The sequence below is a fragment of the Mytilus californianus genome, unplaced genomic scaffold (genome assembly GCF_021869535.1).
Source record: "Mytilus californianus isolate M0D057914Y unplaced genomic scaffold, xbMytCali1.0.p SCAF_19, whole genome shotgun sequence".
NCBI classification, from domain to species: Eukaryota; Metazoa; Mollusca; class Bivalvia; order Mytilida; family Mytilidae; genus Mytilus; species Mytilus californianus.
Window position 1 is genome coordinate 6,946,497 of NW_026262667.1, and position 11,196 is coordinate 6,957,692.

An 11,196-nucleotide genomic window follows, 5' to 3' on the forward strand; every position below is an offset into this window, starting at 1 on the left:
GGATTAGCTCAAATGTCAACTTTAAAATTTAGCCCCAATATCGACTTGCCATTAGCCCAAATGTTTCATCAATTAGCCACCCAAACGTGCATTTCTCCATTATGTGACCTATTGCAACGTAAAGTTTCCGTCCCTCCTTTTCCAGTAGCACTCCAAATTTCACCTTTCATCGGGATAATTTATGAGGGTAGGAATATCCTTTACCGTCAAGTGTCAACAAATCCTTGAGCACGATGTCTTAAATATCTAACCGTTATCGTAATAATTGGAAAATATACCGTGTTTCGTCAAACTCTGTTGATTTTGATTTCATCATCATGGAGAAATGATGTCCGTTCCAATAGCTTCAAAATACTATGTTTTCAACGTAGCTCTTATTATTCAAGTAGAGACGTCAAGTTGGTAATGGAACAAAGACATTGTTATAATTATGAAGACTTTTTAGGTAATGTAATGTTTTTGACGAATATATGATCACACGACGGTTGTCACTTTTGGAGCAAGAACTGTTTACACGTGCGGAGCACCTGAGTCCACCTCCTGTTTAAGTGGGGTTCGTGGTGCTAAAACTTTACTTTTATGTGTTGTATACGTGGATTGTTCTTTGCCTTTTTGTTGTTTTTCTTTAGGCCATGGTGGAGTGTTTTTTCTTTTGATTTTCGATTGCCACCTTACTATCGTCTCCTGTTATGTTTTTTTTTTCTAAATGGGCATTTAACGTGTATTAATATATCGAACATGTAAAAGTACCGACCAATGCTGCTTCGTTTAAATATTTTAAGCACTGAGAGTATGCTTTAAAGTACACGAATGTCTGTGAAAATGAAAATTTTATTACAGGTTTAATGAATTAAATACGGTTTGGTCGTATAGACATGTTAAAGCACATGGATATCAATTGATCACAATCTCGAGTAAACACAAGACACACCATCCATAACGGTACATTTTTTGTTTCATTAGGGAAAAACTATTATCTGTTATTTAAAACAAAATCGACATGGATAACACCAAGTGATCATTAATGAGAGTATCAAAAAAGACAAATGAAATAAACTAAATTTAAACATAATTAAAAGGATTGATTGTCAGAAACAAATATGCATAATACTTTTTTGGAGGCCACTTCTGACCACGTGCTTCTGACCAAAGAGGCGAATATGTGATGTTTTTCAGTGCCTCCTTTCCAACAGGTTACTGCGAAAGTGTTTCATAAAGTTGTTTTTTATCGTCACGTCCCAAAATTTATCGTTTACGTCAAATACAGATACTCAGCAACAAGAGTACACACCCTGACAGCGTTGACCAATGCACCATGAAATCGAGGTAAGGGTCAGATAAATTATGTTAGACAGACATGAACACCTTACAATCATTCCATACACCAAGTATAGCTGACCTATTGCTTACAGTATCTCATGAAATGACAAAACCATGACACTTAACATTGACCAATGAAAGGTGAAAATGAGGTCACGGTCAGACGAAACATGATTCACGGACATCACATCTTACAATTATTCCATACACCAAATAAAGTTGACCTACGGCGTATATTATCTAAGAAACATCCAGAACCACTTCAATCGTTATCAAATGAACCCTGAAAAGATGTTCAGATGTTCCGGGAACACAGTCATCGCCTTTTGCCTACTAAGAATATAGTCCCAAGTGTGAACAGTGCATTACATTTGTTTTTCAAACACTTTCCAAATTCAATTCTTCATGTTTTATGAATCAAGTAGCAAGTAGGAGGAGAAATTGCAGTGTAAAAAAAATTAAGAATTTTAAGGTAACGTAGTGATTTGGTGCAGTTATTAAAAAAGGTGAAAAATGAGCATGTCTGAAGCTGTCAACCTGAATTCAAGACCCCTTAACATAAGATTGCCCATATTTTTAGCCAGGCTCATGAAGTTTTCTATAATTTTGATATGCATTTGTAATTTGTTCCAAAAGTAACATACCACACTGTAAAAGTATATGTGCGAATTTTTTAATTTTTATTTATTGTTCTAAAGAAATGCACTACACAATAACTGTGTTCTCGGGTCAGGTGAATCCTGACAGACAGATATATTCAACTAACAATCCTTCAATACACCAAATATAGTTGATCTAATGCGTATGGTATCTGGGATACGGACTTGACCCCGAACACAAACCTTGATCACTGATCCTTGAAATAATCGAGGTCAATTTCAGGTGAACCCTGTAGAAAAATACCTTTCAGTGATCCCATACCCTTCATTTAGTTATCTGATTTTTCATAAAAAGTGAGAAATTCAAGTGACAAAAAACTAGACACTGTTTTAGCAGTTGTTGAACCTTGAAAATGAGGTCAATGACAATAGACAAAAGACAGACGGAAACTTCGTAAAATATGGTATGAAGTTTTAAAATATATAGTTTATACAAAATAATTAACGCCGCCGTCGTCGGATAGGCATCCCTATGCCTCGCATGTCCATCGCAGGCGAGACAAAAATGACCGTTCACGTTATTTGTCAAGATTTTTAACATCATTCATCATGAAAGTATCCTTATTTATTATTTAAGATTGAAAATCCTGACAGGGGGAGGGTTTGGCCAGCTAACTAGTTTTACCCCGCCACATTATGTATGTGCCTGTCTCAAGTTAGGAGTTTGCAGTTCAGTGGTTATCTTTGGTTCATGTCCGTCATACTAGTATTTGTTTTCGCAAATTGTTTTGTTATAAATTAGGCTGTTAGCTTTCTCAATTGAATTGTTTCATATTTTTCATGTCAGGGTCTTTTATAGCCGACTATACGGTATGGGTTTTTTCTAATTTTTGAAGCCTTGCGATTGTCTATAATTGCTTACATCCACTTCATTTGAACTTTGGTGTATAGTTGTCTCATTGGCAATCATACCACATCTCCTTAATATTTTTTTGGCACTAGAAGTTAAGCAGACTAAATCAAATCGATCATGTGTATCATTAGTATTCGTTGAAAACAAATCTTTTGTGTCATTGATCATCATACAACTTTGTCCTGAATATGCAAACAACAACAAAAGAGAGACGAAAGATACCAAAGGGACATTCAAACTCATAAGTCGAAAATAAACTGACAACGCCATTGCTAAAAACGAAAAAGACCAAAAGACAAACAGCAGTACACAAAACACAGTCGTTCAGCCGTAGAACCCTGGGAAAAGCAGGTTTGCGGGATGTATTGATACGCAGCCACGTCCGGTCAGAATGGGGACGTTAAACATTTAAAAATCAATGCCTTTCTATTAAATATTCTCTGAGTGGATCTGAATCAAACCTGGTCACAATCGTATTTGGTTTGTGAAAAATGGCTTCCAATGGAGCTTTTGATTTTGCTTTTTCGTCGTTGAACAATTCATGCTCCTGTGAGTCTCTAAGTTAAACTCATGACGATTTAGAGATGACATATTGCATAGACAGTTGTCTATCGTTGAATGCAGAATATTACCTTTCAGATGTCGTTTTTTTACTTTGTGGTTGGATTGCTGTTTCTTTAGTGTACATACCAAATCTCATTTTAGTTATACAATTATCTGAATGTTTTGTCATTTAATAGGTTGGCTGTTGATGATAGATCTGTGATAGTCTATTTTAATGATAGATCTGTGATAGTCTATTTTGATGATAGATCTGTGATAGTCTATTTTAGATTTATTCACAATGTTATCCTTTAATATTTTACACTATGGATGGATGATGTGTTTCTTGGGATGTGTTTTATTTTTTGTTATTTGTTATTTGTTATTTTTATGATTTGTTTATTTTTGTTTTTGTTTTTTTCTAAGGGCTTGGGCCTCCTTGTAATTGACAACAAAGGAAAGGGTAGCTTTACAAATGCGATGTGTGTATACAATATAAATTAACTATTACACTTAATAAATATCACAAGAAATTAAAAGACGATATTCTTTTCAAAGCATCTTTTGTATTATTGGCCCATCTGACAGAAAGACTTTAACCACGAGGTGTCTTTTTCTTTGGCGATGCCGGCTGATTTGTTTTTATTTTCATGTCGGAGTCTGTAATATTTATTACAATGCAGTTCCGTCCAGATCCAAACGAATGTGAGTTCCTGAATATATATAACTGAACTCTGATAGCATTGTCGTGTTCTGCTGCGATATCTAGTATATCAGTCCGTAGGTTCATTAAATACCTCTCTGCTTTGTGTCCTAGCTCCTCGGCGGAGTACATATTTAGTATATTGTGAATTTCTTCGTCGGGTGATAATTCCTCATAGGCAGTACGCTTCTGAAATTCAAGAAGATAAGTATAAAGTTGTGATTCAAATAACCAGGGAAGGAACATATTTCTTTTATTTTCAAATCATCGGTGGAGACCCCACCCCACGCCCAAAAAAAATCAACAACAACAAAAATGTTATTATTTTCCGATAAATTCATTAATTGTACACATGGTAAGAAATTTTGTAAACGATTGACAAAAATTGAACACCCATGGAAAATTGAATCCCCCTGTCTATTCATTCAAGATACTAATTTGAACAATATATAATGGTATTAGAAGTTAAAATGGTGTCATAAATTAAAATTTTAAAATCTGATGGGGGCTAAATTTTCCATGGTAGGGGGGCCAAAATACCATGGCTAAAAAGGGATTATAAAATCTTTTTAAACATATTTTTCCATTAGGATACTAAGTGCAGTTATGTCTCTGTTACAGCAGTATAACTAGTTAAAGTTGTGTAAATGCTATTATAAATTCAAGGTTTGACATATTAGGATATAGGGTTCAATTTTCCATGGAAGGGGTTTTCAATCACTATGAAATAACTTGATATCAGGATATAGAATTGAGAATGGAAATACCTATATATCATTTTTTATAGAAATCCTATTTAAAGAAAAAAATCTCTCAAAATATGTATATATGGTATGAATAAAACATGTTGAAAAGGTGTTTTTACAATTTTACTTAGCCATGGTATTTTGATCCCTCTAACATGGAGAATTAGCCCCCCCCCCCCCCCCTCCTACCTATAAACCTCAGATTTATAACTATTGTTATGTATCTATAATATATAATGGTGATGCTCCTACAAGTATTTTGGCATGTTTAAAACAAGTTGATAAAGCGACTATAACATTTTTTCATAGACATGGTAATGTAACCCCCCTTCCCATGCAAAAATGAACCCCCCTTCCTATTAGAGGTACATCAGGTTTTAAAAATCATAGCTATTCAAATTACTAAATATGATAATAATGCTCCAATAAGTATATGGTATGAATAAAACATGTTGAAAAAGCTGTTTTAAACATTTTTCTTAGCCATGGTATTTTTACCATATTCAATGGGAATGTAGAAAGATTAAACATGTTAGCAGGCCTGAGTGATGTCACAAACAATTTTATTTAGAAATCATGTTAATCGACATCTATAATCATTGCCAAATTGGCTTAGATAAAAGAAAGAAATGAATTTGTGTGTGTACAAATAAATTACATCACAATAAAATTGAGAAAATTTACAAATAGACGATGATTGAAAAATTGATTAATGTCACGTAATTGGTTTACTCCTGGTTTGCCCACATTTAAGTATACCAATTATCTATCAGTAAAGAAAACAAAAAAGACAAAAGGTTTAATGAGCATACAATTGTATAGTCTGTTCCAACTTAGGTATATAGTTTATCATTCTATATACCTAAGTTTATCATTCTATATATTCAGTATTTTTTATTTTGTAATTCCATTTTCATTTGTATAGAAAAATAATAAATAAATCAAAAAATTTTCTCTCAATAACTTAATATCATTTCAATCGATTCATTTAACATATATGTACAAAACAATGACATGCAGTTATAAAGGTGTCTTAATAATTCAATAGTTTCTGACTGATTTTAATGATTTAAATACACCAATATAAGTTCTCTTTTATTGCAAACATAATTTATATAATATATGAATCAAGTTTATAAATTCATTGCATACTAAAAGAAATGAATAAAGCACTAGGGTAAAATAGGTAATATGGGGCACTATATGTAACTTAATTTTGTTGTGCCATCCTTCCAGGTGATTGGTAGTGCGGGGTCCTTCTGTGTAGTAGTGGTTCTATAAAAAGCGGCTACTGAACAGTTGCATTTATATTCTATTTGTTAGAATTAATGGGATTTTTTTATATTAAATTTCAGAACAGTGTATTTATTAAAATTATAAAAAAATAAGTTGAATAAATAAAAATAAATTTAAATGACATTTATTCTTATCTTTAGTTTTTACTTTTTTCCAGAATATACCAACAATTAAAACTATTTGTTGATAAATTGTACAAATAATAAACATTTTTGTCTATTTGTCAAATTCAATACATTTTCCTGCTATAAACTAAATCAAATATAAATTATTTTTGCACATTTTCCTTGATTTAATAGCAGAAAACAGTATCTTTTATAAAATTTTACAGGTAAAATAAAAGGTAAAAAATATGACTATAATTCGGAATTAAACTAAAATTGTTAAAACAACAATTCCCCCTATGTTTACATATGCATGTAATTAAAAGTGGGCAAACCAGGATGACACCACGTAATTAGACATATACTGGACAAGAATTGATAAAAACGGATATTGAAAAGATTGTCACTAGGTTAACATAATCACTTTCCACTTTTTTGGCACAATTTAGAAACAAATAGTGACTTACTAAATCTGAATTAAATTCAATGTTTCAGAAAGTTATTCAAAACACTATGACTAAAATTTTTAATTGAACATAAATTGTAGAAATAACTTAAAGTCCAAATGTTAGAAATCAGAGAGGCACAAATGGCAAGAAACGATCCCCTTTGCATATATCTAGATCATATGTCGTAAAACTAAAACACAATACAACAAAACATTTGGATAATTTCACTCATCCCTGGATTAGGACTGGAAATTGAAATAGTTTAGTATTCCTGATTACTAGTATTCTATCAAATATCCTAAAGACTATCCCAAACAAAAAAAGAACATACAGAACGAATAGACAAATATGTGACTGACCTTTCTCCATGTCTGTATAGAATTCATCATGCTAACACTATGTCCTGCTACTTCAGTCTAAAACGCATAACATGATTGTATGAATGCATATATCTAAGATAAGGGTATGTGTTAAAATACAGTTTGTGAGTTACGTATTCTCTTTATCGTGGTTCTGATAAGTAGTTGCAATCATTTATACTCATTTTTAACACCGTAATACTATCTTTTAATATGGTTTGTATCGATATTTACATTGATTTTGTTTTTTCAAAATTAAAACATAACTAAACATGTATTGCTTGTTATTTATGAGAACTTATGGTCCTACATCCTGTCAATATTATGTACGTATATTTAAGCATTGCACTTAGTTATATTTTTCTCAGAATGTTTACGACGTCTTTACACTAAATCCGTTGGATGTGTACTGATTGGTACTTTAATCATGAAGAATATGAACTACCATGTGTACTGTAAGATCGGTATACTTTGTGTCTTTTGTCTGTATGTCAGTTGTTTTTAGGGTATTCTTTTTGCTTCTGATCGATTTGGTGAGTCAAGCAATTTCCAACAGATTTTTACTACTCATTTTCTTTTTACTTATTTTGCTATTTGTTATTTGTTACTTTCTATTACCTAGTTTTGCTATCAATGTGCCTACCAAGCATTAAAAAAGAGAAAAATGAAAATGTCAGCATAAAAACGTTCAAAATGAAATAAAATGTTAGGTCATATGTTATAGGGCTAACTTTACAGTATGGGTTTTGCTCATTGTTATGTCAAGGACTTGTGGCAACCTATAATTGCTTAAATTCACGTTAGTTGGAGTCTTGGACTCTGTTGGGTAGTAGTCTCATTTTGCAATCATACCGCATCTCCTTATGTTATATTTATTTCCGACAATATACGACCAGTTTTACAGGAATCGTAAGGTTCAATCCGTTAAGTTTTTACATTACATTCCACCTTCACCCCATAATGAGTTTTATTATTATAGAGGAAAACAAAATTATACAAAAAAAGAGAGACATATTTCAACAGAAAATTTGTTTAAAGTAAAATCATTTTGGGGTTTACATAACGTCACTTTTATATCATGTAAACAACATGTGAATATCAAGTATCAATAATTAATCTTATTTACTTTGTATATACATGTAACGGATAATATAAAAACACAACCTACCGTGACAACTTTTCCAACAGTCCATAAATTACAGACTAAATTCTGCATTTCCAAGAACTTTACTCCAAGATAGCCTAATTAATTGTGTGTTAAATAAGAACTGATCCGACGCTACACGTACTTGTTTATGTTTACATGTAGGTACAAGTCCATAAGTCTTTGACTTGATTTTTCATTGACCATTCACGATTACGTAGAATGACCTAATCACTGGTCATCATTTCAACCTGAATAATCCACTCACTCTCAGTGATCGACTCTCGCACTCGCTAATGTTGTCATCGTAGAGCAGCGAAATGTACCGACTGAATCATTCTGGTTATCATTACCTGATCGACTCTCGCACTCGCTAATATTGCCATCTTAGAGCAGCGAAATGTACCGACTGAATGATTCTGGTTATCATTACCTGTAAAGATTAGATGCCTTGGGGTATATTATACAGTTTATTTTGCATGCCGTGGGGACATAAACAGATTTGTTCACCCAAAAAAATCATATTACTCGAGGGCATTGACGCAAGGAAATATGACTTTTCCATGGTGAACAAATGGCCTTTATCCCAAGGCGAAGTGAGATAAATGTTTTATTCTACTGATTATACTTTTTTTTCCCTATTTTTGTTTTTATCCGCTTGCATTTATAACCTTTCATGACATTACAGTGTATCAATATTCAATCATCTGTTCAATGTAATGTATTTTTTCTGTTTTGGTTTAACTTCAGAAATAAGTTGTTGACATATTTATCACTTTGTAATTTGACCGTCACACATAGCCGATTATGGCTCCCGTTTGAGATTAGACAGCACTACGACACGAAAAGTGAAAAAGTTGGATTACCATCCTCAATAATCTGGAATGTCCTTTCATTGTCTGAACGCAGTAATAGAGTCCTATGGATCGGAAATGGTCGGCCATGCACTCCAAACATGCAGTAAGGTGCGTACCGTAACATTCGGCATCCGGGAAATTCAGCCGATTTTGTCTAATCAGATTACAAACGTGACTTTGTCGTGACATATTCCGTTTGTCGTCTAAATTCGTTAATTTTGCATTTTAATGTCAAGGAAAAATGAAACCGCCATTTCGAAGTCCGTTCTAATACCTGCAAAATACTACCAGTGCTTTCAATACGGTATAGCTCATACTATGCGGGTACGGACGTCAAGACACCAGTGAACAAAGACATTATTCATTGTAATCATGAAGTTATTTTAGTCAATGTCTTTTATATTACGGAGTGTCTATTGTTCCGGCTAGCCGGAAGAATAGTTAAAAATCTCTATTTTTTCGGCAAACCGTTTGCGCATGCGCAAATGTTCAATATCAATAGCAGTGGCATGTGGCGCAGAAAGTGTCCCGGATGAGGTGTCGATTGCAAACGCGCGTATTATACAATGGACGTTTTGAAAGTTGGAGATCGTGATTTATATTTAAAGATGTCCTAAATAATATTAGAGAATCTGATTGCTTTAAAAAACAAATTTCTATAGGACAGACTCCAGTACAATAACGTGTGCACGTAAACTGAGAGAAATAAAGCGTGAAATCAAACTGAAATTGCTGATTTACCCATTACCTTTACCTCTATCAATGGAGGCAAAACGCATATAAACAATTCCCAGGAAAACGACTAAATCAAATATACTTGGATGCATTAATTATAAGTTCTACTAGAACGGAGATTTATGAACATGCACTGATATGCCTGGACTGGGAATAGTATACCATGGTTGGGGTATAACCCCCACCCCTTTTATTTCATTCTGTTTTATTTATTTTTCTCAATAAAAAATGTTATATTTTTGCTATCATAAACACAATCTTACTTTAGGGGCAATTTACATGTGCCTACCATTTCTTTCTTTGTTTGAAAAATCACAACATTAAAAATAAAAAAATCGTGCAAAATCATTTGCCGACTTCATTGGAACCAAACTTCAAGGGAATGATAAATTGAGGATCTTCTTTTGGAATCATAGGAGCCATAAATCAGTGGCCCGACTCCTAACCTTGCAGGAAATTCATAGATAGAATATGAAAAGAGGAGAGGCATTTTTGCCCCCCCCCCACTTTTTTTCCCCTAGAATAAAAAAAAAATCTGAATATGCTGTATACTATGAAGTAAATTTATTTGCATTTTGACTTGTTTTAGTAGATGGAAACTTTTATGTACAATTTTTAGCAAAGCTACTTTAATTCAGAAGTGTATATGCTGCAAATCAATCGATGTTGATATTCTTCTTTTGATCTCATTCGACAAGCTGTTTAATTTACGGGGAATCGGCGTGTTCCATAGAACAGCCAGTAGAAAAATAATTCATAGTTGGTACTTAAGGAGTTTAATCTCATGATAATTCTGTTTATCGCTATTTTACGAAAATTTCCTTTGATCTTACTGACTGATAATTTCCTTTCTCAGCGGAGTCGAGTGATATGAAAATTATCGCTAGAAACTAAGGGGGCACGTGCCGTTGCTAATGAAATTGACATGAAATTGACAACGTCGTCATAGGTAAAATAGCGATAAACAGATTATCGTTGATCATCTCAACGAGATTGCTTAAATCATGGAAGTATTATTTTGTCAATATAATACTTCCATGCTTAAATCAATCTCGTTGAGATGATCAACGATAATCTATAATTCTATCTTATTCTTTTTTTTATTATTACTATGTTCCAGAACGTTATATCTTGAGTTTAAAATCAGTAACGCACGCGCGGAGAACGTGCCAAAAATGAATAGTTCCAATTCTCAGTGTTTTCATGGGAGGAAATTGTTTGCCACTTCATTCTCCATTGGATGCTACAATAACCATTTAACCAAATGCATATTCATCATTCATAGTTATGTATGGCCGGAATAAAAGCATTATAGCAGAGAAAAACTATTCTTCCGGATAGCCGAAAGAATAGACTTTTTTTGCTATTGTTCCGGCTAGCCGGAAGAATAGCCACTGCCTTTATATTATAAGTATATGAACAACGCGA

The 11,196-nt window shown here is 33.1% G+C and overlaps 1 long non-coding RNA gene across 1 annotated transcript; it reads right to left on the bottom strand.

Annotated features, from left to right (window-relative positions):
- Positions 1–3,844: 3,844 nt before the first annotated feature.
- Positions 3,845–8,478, bottom strand: LOC127726960 (uncharacterized). Its single transcript, XR_007993732.1, has 3 exons — positions 8,201–8,478; positions 7,033–7,089; positions 3,845–4,267 (listed from the first exon to the last, which is right to left on the bottom strand). It is a non-coding gene; the product is annotated as an uncharacterized LOC127726960 (long non-coding RNA).
- Between the last annotated feature and the right edge of the window lie 2,718 nt (positions 8,479–11,196).